The sequence below is a fragment of the Papaver somniferum genome, chromosome 10 (genome assembly GCF_003573695.1).
Source record: "Papaver somniferum cultivar HN1 chromosome 10, ASM357369v1, whole genome shotgun sequence".
NCBI classification, from domain to species: domain Eukaryota; kingdom Viridiplantae; phylum Streptophyta; class Magnoliopsida; order Ranunculales; family Papaveraceae; genus Papaver; species Papaver somniferum.
Genome location: NC_039367.1, coordinates 87854443 through 87868549, shown reverse-complemented (window position 1 = coordinate 87868549; position 14107 = coordinate 87854443). Strand labels below are relative to the sequence as shown.

General features: G+C 36.1%; 1 pseudogene; it reads right to left on the bottom strand.

Moving 5' to 3' along the window:
* Positions 1–397: 397 nt before the first annotated feature.
* On the bottom strand, positions 398–4500 carry LOC113318707 (annotated as a pseudogene).
* Between the last annotated feature and the right edge of the window lie 9607 nt (positions 4501–14107).

The following is a 14107-nucleotide window of genomic DNA, read 5'->3' as shown; positions in this document are numbered from 1 at the left end:
GGAGAAGCCATTCAAAAAGGAGAAGTGTGCGTCACGTGGTTATAGTTTTGGTGTTTTAGCTTTCACCAAATTGGAAGAGCTCTGTGAAGAAATAGTGACATTATTGAAAAGATTGAAGAATTGCCTTGCCACATTGGCGGATCTACAACCAATCTTGGGCTTGCTTAAGCCATCCCCACATTTGGAATTTTTTCTAAAATAGGTAGTGGAGCTTAGCCAATTTTGATGCAAACCAAGCTAAAATTGTTAAGAGCCACCCCTAACATGCATAAATTTTTTCCAAGCCACTCCTAGTTCCGCCCCTGCCTTGCCAACAATGACATGAATTATGGCACAAGAAGTTTTCTTTTTCATAAATTAGGCATCGCCATTCAAAAAGGAGTTGGTGTCCAGCTTGTAGCCAGGGTGCCATCTCACCCCATGTAATAACTTATTTATTCGTTTTCTGATAAATACCCTTCAGAAGCGCTTTCATAAAAAAAAATTTAATAATAATAAAATAAAAGCTTTATTTAATTACATTAGAGACTAGCTGCTGCAAAAATACATCATTAGAATCTCGGGTACCATTTTTATTAGTCATCTTTACCTTCATCATCCTCATCATAGTTGAAAGGCAGTGGCACTGTCTTGAAAGCTCTAAATTTTCCCACATTGTTCAAATGCTCATTCTCCAACCTGGTCATATACAAAACAACACAACAAGTCTCATCACGAGTCAAACAAAATTTTGAATAATTTTCTTTCACTTTGATTTAAATTTTTTTTTTTTATTCAAATTTCAAAAACATAAAAACAAATTTACCTAAAGAACTTCCAGACACCACGACGAATAATTTCGAGACTGGCAACAATTGTTGTCAAAGCTTCTTTATGTAGAAATGATACATGAAAATTCAACATTGTTTGCAACCAAGCAAATCTCAACAGAACATTCAATACCTGCAACCCAATGAAATTTTGTTAGATTCTCATACAAGAAAATGGGATGTAGTAATACACTAGCATCTTCAGTTACTTACCATGGCTCCAAAGTATACATTTTTTCTTGAGACAAGAAGTTTTTCTCTAAGCCAACGATTTCTTGAGTTCCTTTGTAGAAGACCCCAGTCGATAACAATGTCCCAGTATGTACTTACCGTTGTGGCAACGACTGAGCTAATCCATGCCAATACGAGCCATCTGGTCAATGGTCTCCTAGTATATGCAGTTCTCGTAAGAACTGCCACCATTGTCGAAAAGTATTTAAGCGCGTTATAGCCTTGCATTGCATCATGCTCGTCATATAAGCGTCGGAGGCACTGCAATTAATGAATGTACACATCGAGGTATAATCAGTACCGAGTTAAATTTATATTTACATTGATTCCAAAAAATCTGTTGAGGATTTTTAAGATCAGAACCTGAAGCAAGCGGCTCCAATATGGGGCAAGGGCAAGGATGAAGTAAAAGATATTGTAAATATCATTATCTTTACAAGTGTTGTTCCTCCGCTTGAAGTCTCCCCAACCATAGTAGCAAATATAGAACTCAAGACTTCGAATAGCTTGAACCTGACTAGTTAGTTGATCAGCCAGGAAAAAATCTGGTAGAGTGACCTGTCCGGGAAAATGGGAAGAAATAATGAGATTACAAATGGCAATCCAGTTTACAACTGTTGCTTCTTCTAACATCTTATAATGTAGTTTACATTACCTTGTAAAGTGGAGCAAGAAGACAGTGAAAGAAACACCGAAGCAAGAAATAACGACTTGAGCGGTAAATGATATTGAAGGGACAAATCGTTATCAGAAGTACGAGCTGTGAATAAAAGGAAACTAAGATGATTCAGAAACGTTATATTCTTTACAACATGATCCTGAGCAAGATTGGTTCAGTAATCATACCGTGACTAATCCAAGAGGAAGAATTTCGGTGAATGCTTTATAATCTTTCGTTTTCACGTCCATTTCCATATCCAGATTCGCAAGTACACTAGCTAACGCAAGTGTTGCTACAGCTGCACCGAGTAGGAAGACTTCTCTATATCCTAATTCAGTCCCTTGTTTGAATCCAAATATGAATGGGTAGTTTACTTTGCATATGTAATACGGTGAACCCGAATAAACTGCAAGCAAATTTTGAAGTCTCATGTTAAGCAGGAAGCCAATAATTTTAAGAAGATTTTCCCGTAGAAAACTGAATAGGCACCTACATCAAAATACTTATAACCTGTTTGGATAATAAAAGCAGAAGAGTTACAGAAATCAGAAGCAAAATATTTTTGTTTCATAAAAAATTAATTTTTTTGTTTTTAGAAGTCATTCTGAATGTGTATCCAAATTAATTTCTGACTGAAATCGAAAATCAATTTCTTAAGTGATATCCAAACATGCTATTACTGTTACATTTATAACGAGGGATTAGGAGATATATAATGAGTGAATACCTGTAAAGTGGAAACATGTTTTCCATGTACTGAGTGCTGCCTTCTTTTCCTAAAATGTTTCGAGCCCGTATAATTAATATTAGTGCAACAATTAGAGCTGCTGTGCAACCACTGAACACACCTGAATAAAGAATAAACAGCTCAGTACTTTTATTTTAGTCCTTTTAGACAGCATTATAAAACCACTTTAATTATTAGTAAAGGTTGCAAAAGCGAAATTACCCAGGAAAAATGAAATAGTGTGCCTTTCTTTTTTGGCTTGGGGTCTCAAGATTCTGATGCCTTTACCACGGTTCGAGTTTGCAAAATGTTTAATGAATGTTGCCTCCACCCGATCCATGAGCCTAGTAACCTGAAATTCATATAGATAAACATTTAAACGACAGGTATAAAACGAATTGCAAGTACTATTTGTGAGAATATATGACTTGACATGGTGATGATGTCTAATTGAATTGGCTGCGCTATAATACATCTAATACTTTTGACGGACATAAAATCCACACGTAAAAGGAAATTCCAACAAAATATTTGAGTGGTGTCGCATCAAAAAGTAGCTTTAACAAATATGACAAGTTCATGCACAGAGAAAAGTTATTTTACCCCATCATAGCTGCCTAGGTAGGATCTATCCACCATGTTCAAGTAAGACTTTGATGCACTTCTTGACGCGACCATATCATATTTCTTCATGATCTTGGAGAAAGCCAACAAATTAAGAAAACTACAAGGAAAACAGAAACAACAAAATCATAATATTAGACTTACGTAACAACTAGAAATTATTTCGATGCATGGCTAAGGAAAATCTTAGTTGAACATTAAATATCATTACTTGTAATTCTTCAGCAGACGAAGTTTCTGATAAAACTCGATAAATGCTCGACGAAGTTGTCCCTCGATTTTCTTGATATTTTCTTTCTTGAAATTCGAACCATCAGTGCTGAGCCTGTTGTTGACACTGTTACTGTTACTATTGACATTATTCATGAGTCCTTTGATTGTAGATCTAGGAGTTTCCAACGTATTATTGATTTCCACACGGTTGAGGATGTGCAGCGGAGGTGGCCTGGATGGTTTCTTTTTAGCATTTTGATTAAGTGGTTGTTGCTCTGGAGAATTTGTAACACCGTTCTGAACAGTATTAGTACTTGTACTGGGATCAGTACTATCAGCACCGCCACCGCCGCCGGATGATGCATGCTTATCTGACAGTGATCCTTCCCTACTGCCCTCATCTATCTGTTCTATTGCGGAATTTTTGTGCAGTTTCCTCGAGGAGGACTTGTTGTGTTTTCTAGTAGTACCGTTCGGTGTAGTGACAGCCATGGGAGCCGAAGCAGCAACTTCAGATGAAAACTGATCCATTTCGATCGACCAACTCTCATCGTCAACTAATAATCCTTCAGGGTTATCAACTTTAACACGAATAGCAATCAGCGCTCCATTTGTTTATTCAAAGAATCAGCTTCTTTCATAACTTCATCTACTTTGTCTTTATAGAACTTATTAACTTTGTTGAATTCATCGTCGAGTCTACGGAAGAAAACAAGTTCACATTCACCACCGGCTTCAGCAGTCATCAAGAATTTTGTCTGGTACTGACCTTCATCTCTCGTTCCTTCACGTAAGTTTGTCGGATTCTTCACTAGAATCACCTGTTGTTCTTCATCATCTTCACTTTCATGACCGTGATGATAATTATGATGACGGTGATGAAGTTGAGAGGGTTCGACTCCTAGTACTGCAGTAGAAGATGTTGATGTTGACGGGTTCCGATGTAACAGACCACTGAACGCTCTGTACCTCGACATTTGTCTGTCCATACTAGGGATGACTGATGATGATGATGAGTTTTTCCGGTGTTTGAATACATGTATGTCTTTCGGAACTGATTTTAACGAGTCGTAGTTCATGTATGCTTCTTGCCATTCTGGTACCATTTGTGACTTCAACTCCTTCCCGAACTTCATTTTCGGATCAATATCAAAAACACGAAAGTTTTAACGTGTCTGGGTCTCAGGGAATGAGATCAGGAGATAATTTGTGCTGATCAAAACCAGAACTATTGATAAAACAGGACATATGCTAGAGATAGGAGTAGAAAATGGACATATATATAGGAAAGTGAAGTGAGCATATACACCGTGTTACTTGAGAAACTAGAGCCAACAGAGAAATAAAGAAGACCATTTCACTTTCAAACCCCTTGATTTTCCTTTTTCAATGCTAATCAGAACCATAAATTAGACTAGACTTCTTTTCCTTGTGCTGCTTTTTGTTTTTGTTTGAGAAATAGGATAAAGTGGCGTTGTTGGTGACGTCAGCAGAATATTTGGAATCTGGACCATATGAAAGGCGAGACCCGAGGTACCAACAAAGATTGTTTGTAGTTCTTATGCCCTAAGTTAGAACGTTTAAATGCTTGTTTGTTGTTATGCCGTATATAAGTTAGTACATTTATAATCAGATGGAAAGATGCTGATAGATGTAAAATTCAGAGCCGTTAATAGGGACTATCATTTTGCTCGGAAGTGTATCAATATACATATAGGACAAAAAAAAATTATCTTTGGATTGACACAGCTCCAATCAAAATGGTACCGATTAACAGCCTTGGTATTTTGGTTATTCATTATTCAGCAAAGGTCATCTCTCTCAAACTTTAATCATCGAATAGTACTATTGTACTGTATTGTATGTTATTGCATGTTAGACGATAATAATAGGCACCAGCCTGTATAGTGTAAACATAAGACCATAGAACAACTGGCAATCATCTTTTCTGCGAATGTCATTTCATGCAACAGGTTTAAATTTATTCTTCGCAACAAGAGTTATAGGCTTATAGCATTTGAAAATTTGGTGGTAGTACGGTGCACTGGCAATGTTGCTGGAATGAAATATGAAAGCGTATTGTACTCCTGCTAGCATTTGCTATTAGAACGTTTAGGGTGAAAAAATGCCTCTTCTTTTTAGTTTTTGTGAAAAATGGAAGTCATCTAAAATGAAAACACTCAGTCGCACACACTTCTTATGTGAACCTAGGATGCCGAATAGTTTGACTGTCAGCCTTGAACCTAAACTACAATCGGAACTGCATGGCTTATTCCATGTTGTCTCCACGTGAAAATGGCCTCCTAATCTTAATATACGTACGTAGGAGTCTTAAAATCCACGAAAACTGTTGCAAAAGGTTGACTCCATAGTCAATGCGGGACCCACACAGTATGACCAGACATTGTGTTGAGTCTGAACGCAGAATTTGAGGCTTCTATGTGCTCATGCGAACAAGAGTAAGACAACAAACTGACGTACGTGCTATGTTGCCAAAACAAGAACCACCACTCAGAACTCATTTGTTTAATAACAACTAATCCATGTCCGCGAACACTGTCGTAGAACAGTGGTTGCCCATCCCTCCCCTGGGGAGGTCAGCTGTTCCACTCCCATGTGGAGCAAAGTGTGTTGTACTTGTTAGTGGGGTTAGCGGGTCGGGCTAAGCAGTGGGGCCGGCTGGATAGCTAGGTTACGGGTGGGCGCCCGGGTCCAGCTATCGCTTGATCAAAAAAATAAAATAATTAATCCATGTCCTATAAATTAACGCGAGGGAATACGGTCTTTTCCTAATAACCTTTGGTAACCCATTGTAAGGTTAGGATTGTCCAAGGCTTATTAAACATGGAACTTAGGTTGTCCTAGGCGATGTTGTCCTATTTAACGCACCCCCTCAACGACTAGGGCTACACAGACGGAGTGGCACGGAAGCCACATACACACAATTAATAACGGGATACATAGTGGTGCGGAAACCACGGGCGCACACTGTCAGGGATACAGAGTGGTACGGAAACCACGGACACACGGATAGCATTGAGAGGGGTCTCGTTCTGATACTATCTTAAAAATCCATGGACCTAACTACTCTCGAAAACCAGCTTGCAAGGTTAGAATTGCTCAAGGTTTATTAAACATGGAACCTAGGTTACCCTACGCGATGTGGTACTATTTAACAATCCAAAGTCAAAACGGAAAATGGGTCATTTGTCCAAAAAAAATTTAATCACGGTTCAAATGGACGAGTAAAAAATAGTTCGGGTGAAATGGACAAAACAAAAATAGCAAGGATGAAACTGGATTCATCCTGTCTTAAATTTAAAACATAGCAAGGATGAAACTAGATGCATCCTGTGTAAAGAAAAAATATTTGAAAACGGGAACGATGAAACTGGTTACATCCTGACCATTTTTAAAATTTTGGTCATTTAAACAGTATCTAAATCTAAGTGTTCTTTTCACCCAAAAATTATTAATTTTGGTCTTTTTAACCAATTTTGTGAAGTCAAAAGTGTCACTATTTTTCTTGAAAGCCGAAAACAGTTTGCAGAAGCTAGAAACAAAAAAATTATTTTCAAACGAAATTTTAATTATTCAATACATCAAAGCTAATTCCCGGTGACTTAACGGAATAATTTATCTCTGGAAGCTTCATTTCTCGTAATACTTTAACTGTTTCGTGGTAATTTTTTATTACGCGCTTAGGCAGACTTCAGAAGTAGATCAAGTGTAATTAATGAATAATCGGCTAAAAATCTAAACCTAAATTAAATCTTTCAACAAACCGGTCGCGTTAAACTAAACTAAACTTTCGCGTAATAAAGTAAGCAATGATAATAATATATCTAGACGTGCGGAAATGGTTGGCTCCATAGCCTCAGTCGTAAACACACTAGCTGCTCACAGTTGAATCATAGAAAAAAATAACCGAAGAAAGTCTTACAAGATTCACCTTCATTTGATCAAGATTCTACTAAAGGTTTTTGGTCTGGTTTAATTGGGGGCCATAAAAATTAAATGGGACATGTATTAGAGGACAAAAAAGGTCACCCCACCCTAATTTGAATCATCTCTTATAAAAGAATTTTCTAAATGGCGAAAATGCTCCTAAAGAATTAGTTATAATTTTATTTAATTAGAGTTTAATTTTTTTTTCTAGATTTTTTGTCTGCAATTTTTTGACTGAATTTTTTTTTCCAGATCTGTATGAAAAGTCGTCATGGTATAAAAAAACTTCAGTGACGATCCTAAACAGTCGTTAATGTTTCGACTGTTTCATTGACGATTCTAAACTGTCGAAGATTCATTAGTGGCGGAAATGTACAGCAGTTTTGAGTCGTCATAAACATAATCAATTCCCTGACGACCCTTTGGAAGAGTCGTTATTGTTTTGATTACGTGTATGACGACTGTTAACAGTCGTTAATGTTTTAGAAGTGTCGTTACAGACAGTAGTTAGTCTCTTAGAAGAGGTTATCTTCGTCGTTAATGGCAAAAATGTACGACAGTTTAGAGTCGTCATGGTATTGGAATTTTTTCAGTGACGACTCTAAACTGTCTTTAATTAGAGTTGTTTGAGGAAAAAGAAAATTAACCAAAGATAAAACAGTATATTCACAATCGAATTTTTGAAAATTTTGGGATACAAATAAAATGCCGTAGCCCCCATTTAATATCTTCTAAGTTTCTTGGACGGTTGCTATCAAATCAAATACTGCTAATGTCCAACAAGATTAATTGTAAGATTTTCCCAAATAACTGACAAACATATGCGCCGTACACTACCACCAAATTTCTTCATTGGGTTGAGGTGTCACTATAGTAATCCTAGTTTTCATAGTCTAGACTAGAAAATGCACTTGTTTCTTTTTAGGAGAAGAAATTTACCCTTTTTTTTTCTTTTTTAATATATATCTTTTTCTTAGGGGAAGCACTACAGGAGGGGTTGTTTCTTTCCCATCTTTATATGGGGAAGAGATATGGGTTATAAGGCAACCAGATGCGGAGCCAAGAATTAGACTGGGTTTTATAGGCATGCCCCTTCCTAGCCAAAAAAATCGTGGCCAAAAATGGGTATTCCTGCAAGGTTTTCTTAATGTGAGGGAATCCCAGCGAGGAGATTCCGAAAACGGCTATCCATTAGCAGTTTGGATAAAGCAGAAAACAGTCATTCATTAACCGTTCTTCTCAATAATAACGGACAATTATTCTCCGTTCCAATGGAACCGCTACTCATCGACCGTTTTTTCTTTCTTAGAACGGTCAATGGCTAGCCATTCCTTGACCTTTTTTTCGTTTACACTCCATATATACTCATTTGCAGTTTCTGTTTTGTTTTGACTATAGTATTTACGCTAGAATATGACTGTTGTAGTGTACACATGGAGTTGCTAAGTCGTATTTAGTTTGTAGAATATGTAAATATAAGTGACAAAGATGTGTGAACAATTTTATTTTATTTGGGTAATTAAAGTAAATAGTACATGAAATTAAAATTACTGGAAATTAAAACTCACTGTCGCAGGCATCACGACTGCACTTAGTCGGTGCAGCAACCCTTTAAACCGTTAGGCGTCCCTAACGGCCGAGTTTAGTCTCAGGAGGGTTTGCCAAAGATGTACCCACAAAATATATAGTGTTGGCGCAGCCGAACTAATCTTCGTCATCATCTTCACCCTATTCACGACATAGTATCTCGGGATCGTATTCTTCAGGAAACCTTTGCTTCAGAAGTAAATAACATTCGTATAATTGGAATGCTTTACCGGTTGCAACTTCGTATCTGTGTTGCGAATGCAGTTCCTACATTATACAACCAAATATAAAAATTGTGTTATTAAAAATATGTTATGAAAATTTAAGATGTTAGTCCAAATTAATACACTTACACATTCATTCTTTGTCCATCTAGAAGGCATGTTTCTTAAAAGTAGAACCAAAAAACTTAGGTACAGCTTAACATTTCTCTTAATATTTGGAACCCGGTTTTGTAAAACTCTAGATGTTCTCTGGTGTGGGTTTCCGTTCCTAACCGTCAAATGTAGAACCACAAGCTCCCATAAATTGACCCCTGAAACAATATTTCTTGTTTCTCCTTCAGCGACAAAAACATTAATCCAAGACTAGATGATAGCAGGGGTGAATCTGGCGACCATGTCTACTAAAATAATAAAAGGAGGTGCTGAAAATTAAAGAGAAAATATATCTAGTATAAATAAGATGTTGATAATTTGGTTGTGTTGTTATGTATAGAACAACATTATTTATAGTACATTGCCTGTATTTTTTGTATCTCAATTTTCAAATCTTACTACTGTTATTGTGGTCTAGTGTGGTCACTTTGTTTACTGATGCATTTTTGTCGGGTTGAGTTTTCTTATCACCAGTTGTCGGTTTAGTCATCTCACTCATAAATTTATTACACTATTTGCGAATCTGTAAGTGAGTTTTCTTATCACCAGTTGTCGGTTTCGTCGATTCACTCATAAATTTATTACATTATTAAAGATTTAGTAATTGAGTTGACATATCAATGTATTTTTCATCTTTCGAAATATCAAATCGCATCAATTGCAACTTATATATATATATATGTTAACTTTTATAGTAATTGAGTTAACATATATGTTCCTGATTTTATTTTCATTCACTTTTATACGTGCCCATCTAGTATTCTAGTCAAGTGCAACTTGAGCATCGTCATAATGTATTTGGAGTTTTTGACTATTTGGTCGACTACTTTTCCAAATAAATACATGTACTTGTCTTAAGACTCATCAGATCACAAATAGTATGGTAACATTTTATACTTTTCTATAAAATCCCCTAAATTGGATCACAAATAGCATACCCTCATTCCATATGCAATAAGATCTTCTAGTAAGTTTCGTAAGAAAATATTCGTGATGAGGTTTAGTAATGAAGAAGATGTCGGTGTTGTGGAAGCATGGATTTTAGAAACTAATCGAGCCACAATCCCAGGAGAAGTAAATCAATCAACCGAATTTTGGAACCGCGTTTTCCAAAATTTTGAAGATATTACCGGAAACGACAATAGAAGAACAAAGAAGTCTGTAACACATAGATTCAACCTAATTATTAATGAAATCCAAACCTTTGTTACTATTATGTTTGATATCAACTTGAAGCATGCATTATTGTCATACGAAGTTTGAGTAAGGATATAATAAAAACTAGTTAATAAGTTGATTAACTATGTACTCTAATGTGAAATATTTTATGTTAAGTTATCATGTTAATGTTTTCTTATTCTTTTTCAGAAAATGAAAGCTCGGATCGAGTACCGTGATGACAAGAAGAAACCTTTTAAATTTGATGCATTGTATGACCAATTGAAAGATGTTGTACCTTGTTATAATCTTGAATGAATATATCAGTGCAAACATGTTTTTTAATAAGCAGAATAGTCTTAATTTCAAAAATCAAATGGATACAATAGGATTAAAGTTAGAAAACACTCTAATTAAATAAAAGCATCTCGAAATTAAAATCACAATTAATTAACAACACCACTAATTAACTAATAATCGAGACAACTAATTAACTCATTAAACAAGAAAACTAATAACCAAGAAAACCAACTAACCATATTAAGCACGTCAATTAAAAAACTAATTACGAGGATCGTATCCCAACCGGTTACATATTTCCTCCTGCATCTTTCTTACTGCATATTTCTTCCATTCAGGCAGCATTTCCACATCCGTTAATAATATTTCCATATCTTTATGCCTAATGGACATTTCTTCATTCTGGGATTTTCTCTCTCTAGCCAAGGTATCCCTTGTCCATTTTCAACTAACTGGCGCATTAACTCATTTTCAGCTAATTTTTCTTCATGTTTGACTGCATCCTTCTTCTCAAAATAATGAATCATGTTGTTCCATTCTCGTTCTGAAAATTTAGCCATGGAATTTTTCATATTATAGCCTTATCTCTACTAAGTTCCCTGGGTTATCTTTTGCGAGAAAACGTGTTTGTGTTTGGGTTTCCGTTGCTGTATAGGAATCGGGGTGGACTGACTAGGTTCACCATGATGGGACCTTAAATTCTCCGGCTCACAACCTTCAACATGATGCCTTAAAACTGCGAAAACCGCGTCATGTTTCCACGGTCCAACACCCCCCCTCCTTCAACAAACTTAATTCTTGATTCTATGTACTGCAGCTATATTTTGGGAAAGTGTCAATGAAGTAAATCACTGAATTAATATTATCATATGAAATGAAATTAAAATTAATAACTTGTTTGTATGAGGAAACTTACTATTTGTTCATAAACTAGGCGGGATCCTGAGAAAAGCCGCCACTATTGCAGCAAATCTTCTGCAATCTGATTTAAGGGAACACATTCTGTTTTGAAGCGCTTTCCGATTTCGGCTTGTGCGAGTGCCAAAAGTACGGTGGTATTCCGATTCGATTTCATCCCAGAAAGTTTCTGAATCTTGATACCTCCCGACTACTGAATCGGTTGCAAACATAACATAAGCTTTTGCAATTTCCAAATCTTCTGCTCGTGTAAAATTAACCATTATATTTTGGAACAAGTACAATAAATCAAACCAAAATATAGAATAATTGCAAAGAGATATAAGATTTTGAAGTGATTTTCGGGTGAGTGTAGTAATATGAAGGCTAGATTTGGATTGGTGTGATTTTTTTATTACCAAAAATAACATATATATAAGGCGTTTTCAAAAAATGACCGTTGGATTAAAACGGCATATGATTAGCCGCTTCTGATTATTGTCCGCAGGATGATTCTAGCCGTTGAAGATATAAAGGACAAGAAATATAACGGCTAACAGTCAACCGTTTAAACGATTGATAGTTACCCGTTTTACTTTGGTTGTTGTTAGATCATCAACGGTCTTTTTAATTTAACAGTAACCTGGAAGAATGGCTAACAATTAACCGTTTTTCTCAAACGTTCAAATTTCAAACCATGTATATATATCAGAAGCTGAGTTTTACTTCACTACCATCAAATATCAAACATAAATTTCGATTTTTATCAAATTTGTTGGTTTACATTTTATTAATTTCTTTTAGTTTTTAGAAAAAATAATGGTTAATTTTAGTGAACAAGAAGATATTCAACTTGTGAGAAGCTTTTGCATTGTAGTAGATCGACCAGATTTTTTGGATATGGAAGCTGAAACTTTTTGGAATGATATGTCGATCGAGTTTTATTCAGGAGGGGGTGTGACCCAAAGATCCTTGAATTCTTCGGTGTCGCCTAGGTTTCCTTAAGATTAATTGTAGGGTTTTTAGGATTTGTCTACGCGAAGAAGATAATGACGTAATTTTAGCAAAACTAAGTTTACTGAGCAACGAAGGGGAACATTTCGTCACTCAAGCATTAACAATATATTTGGAGCGCATTTGCATATCAATCCAGAACATATCTTATAATCTACCAAGTTATTTAAAGAATATAATATGCTTATTTTACAGGTTAACTTAATGTTGTGTGTTTCTATGTTGTGTTATTTAACAAATGTAATGTATTTTCTTTTTTCCTGCAAATGTAATGTTTTTAATATTCTCTTGCAAATGTAATGTTTTTCTTAATTTAAATTTGAATTTGTAGTAAGCATGTCTCACCGCCTCACATAAATAAAAAACATATAATAAAATCATTCTGAATCGGAGGCCAAAAAAACTTGTCATGAGTCGTAATGGTCTTGATCAACATCAACCTCGTCCGTGTCTTCTCCTTAATCCAGCTCGTTGTCTACCACATCTCCAGGCATTTCACAATCCCTTAGACCTTGACCATGTCGTTCCCATATATGAGCCGCAAGATCAGTACGAAGTCTCTTCTGAAGAACTTGGTTTTGTAATGAGTCGCTCGTCTGCCTCAAGTTTCCGACTATAGGTGCATGAGGTGGGTCTGGCACATATTTCCACTCGGGGTCACGATGTTCATCCTCTACAACGATATTATGCAATATCAAGCAGGTTCTCATGATCGATTTCATATCTTACTTTTCCCAGTAATTACATCTATGGTAAAGGATCCTAAATTTACTTTGCAGTGTCCCAAATGCTTGTTCCACATCTTTCCTCTTAGCCATTTGATATTTGTTAAATAAATCGAGAATTGGAATACCACTGGGTGCACCGTAAGCTTGGACTAACATAGAGTAACTCCTATAAATTCATCCACTACATAATACCTCTGCATGTACTGGTTCCCATTGATAGTAAAATGACAAGGTGGTGCAATACCATTGAGATTGTCATCAAACAAATTAGAGGACTTCAAAACATTAAGATCATTTCTTGATCCACCCACTCCAAAATAACCATGCCAAAACCACCTATCGTCTGAAGCAACCTCCTCAAGAACACAGGTGGGATAACTTTTGTGTCTTGTGTGTGTTCCCCCCGTCCATCGGACATACCCACCAAACCCAATGCATACAGTCCAGGCTACCAAGCATTTCTGTAAAGCCTCTAGCTGTGTTTTCCTTCATCATCCACTTGATATCATTCACAGTGGTATGTCTCGTGTATTCCGCATTAAACCCAAATATAATTGCATCATAAAACTTCTTAATATAATAGTAAATAGTATAAGCATCCATACGGGTATAATCATCAATGCTACCGGGTGAGATAGATACCTTTACAAAAACACTTCATAACGACATACATTTTCATGTGTGGGCTATGACCTGGAACTCTTGCCACATCTTTTCTTTGTCGAAAGTCGGGGTCAACCTCACATATTTTGTGCATAATTCTTAAGAAAATGGGTCGATACATACCTAAACGTCCATGGAACTTTTTCGGTCCTGAGGTGCAACCATCATTG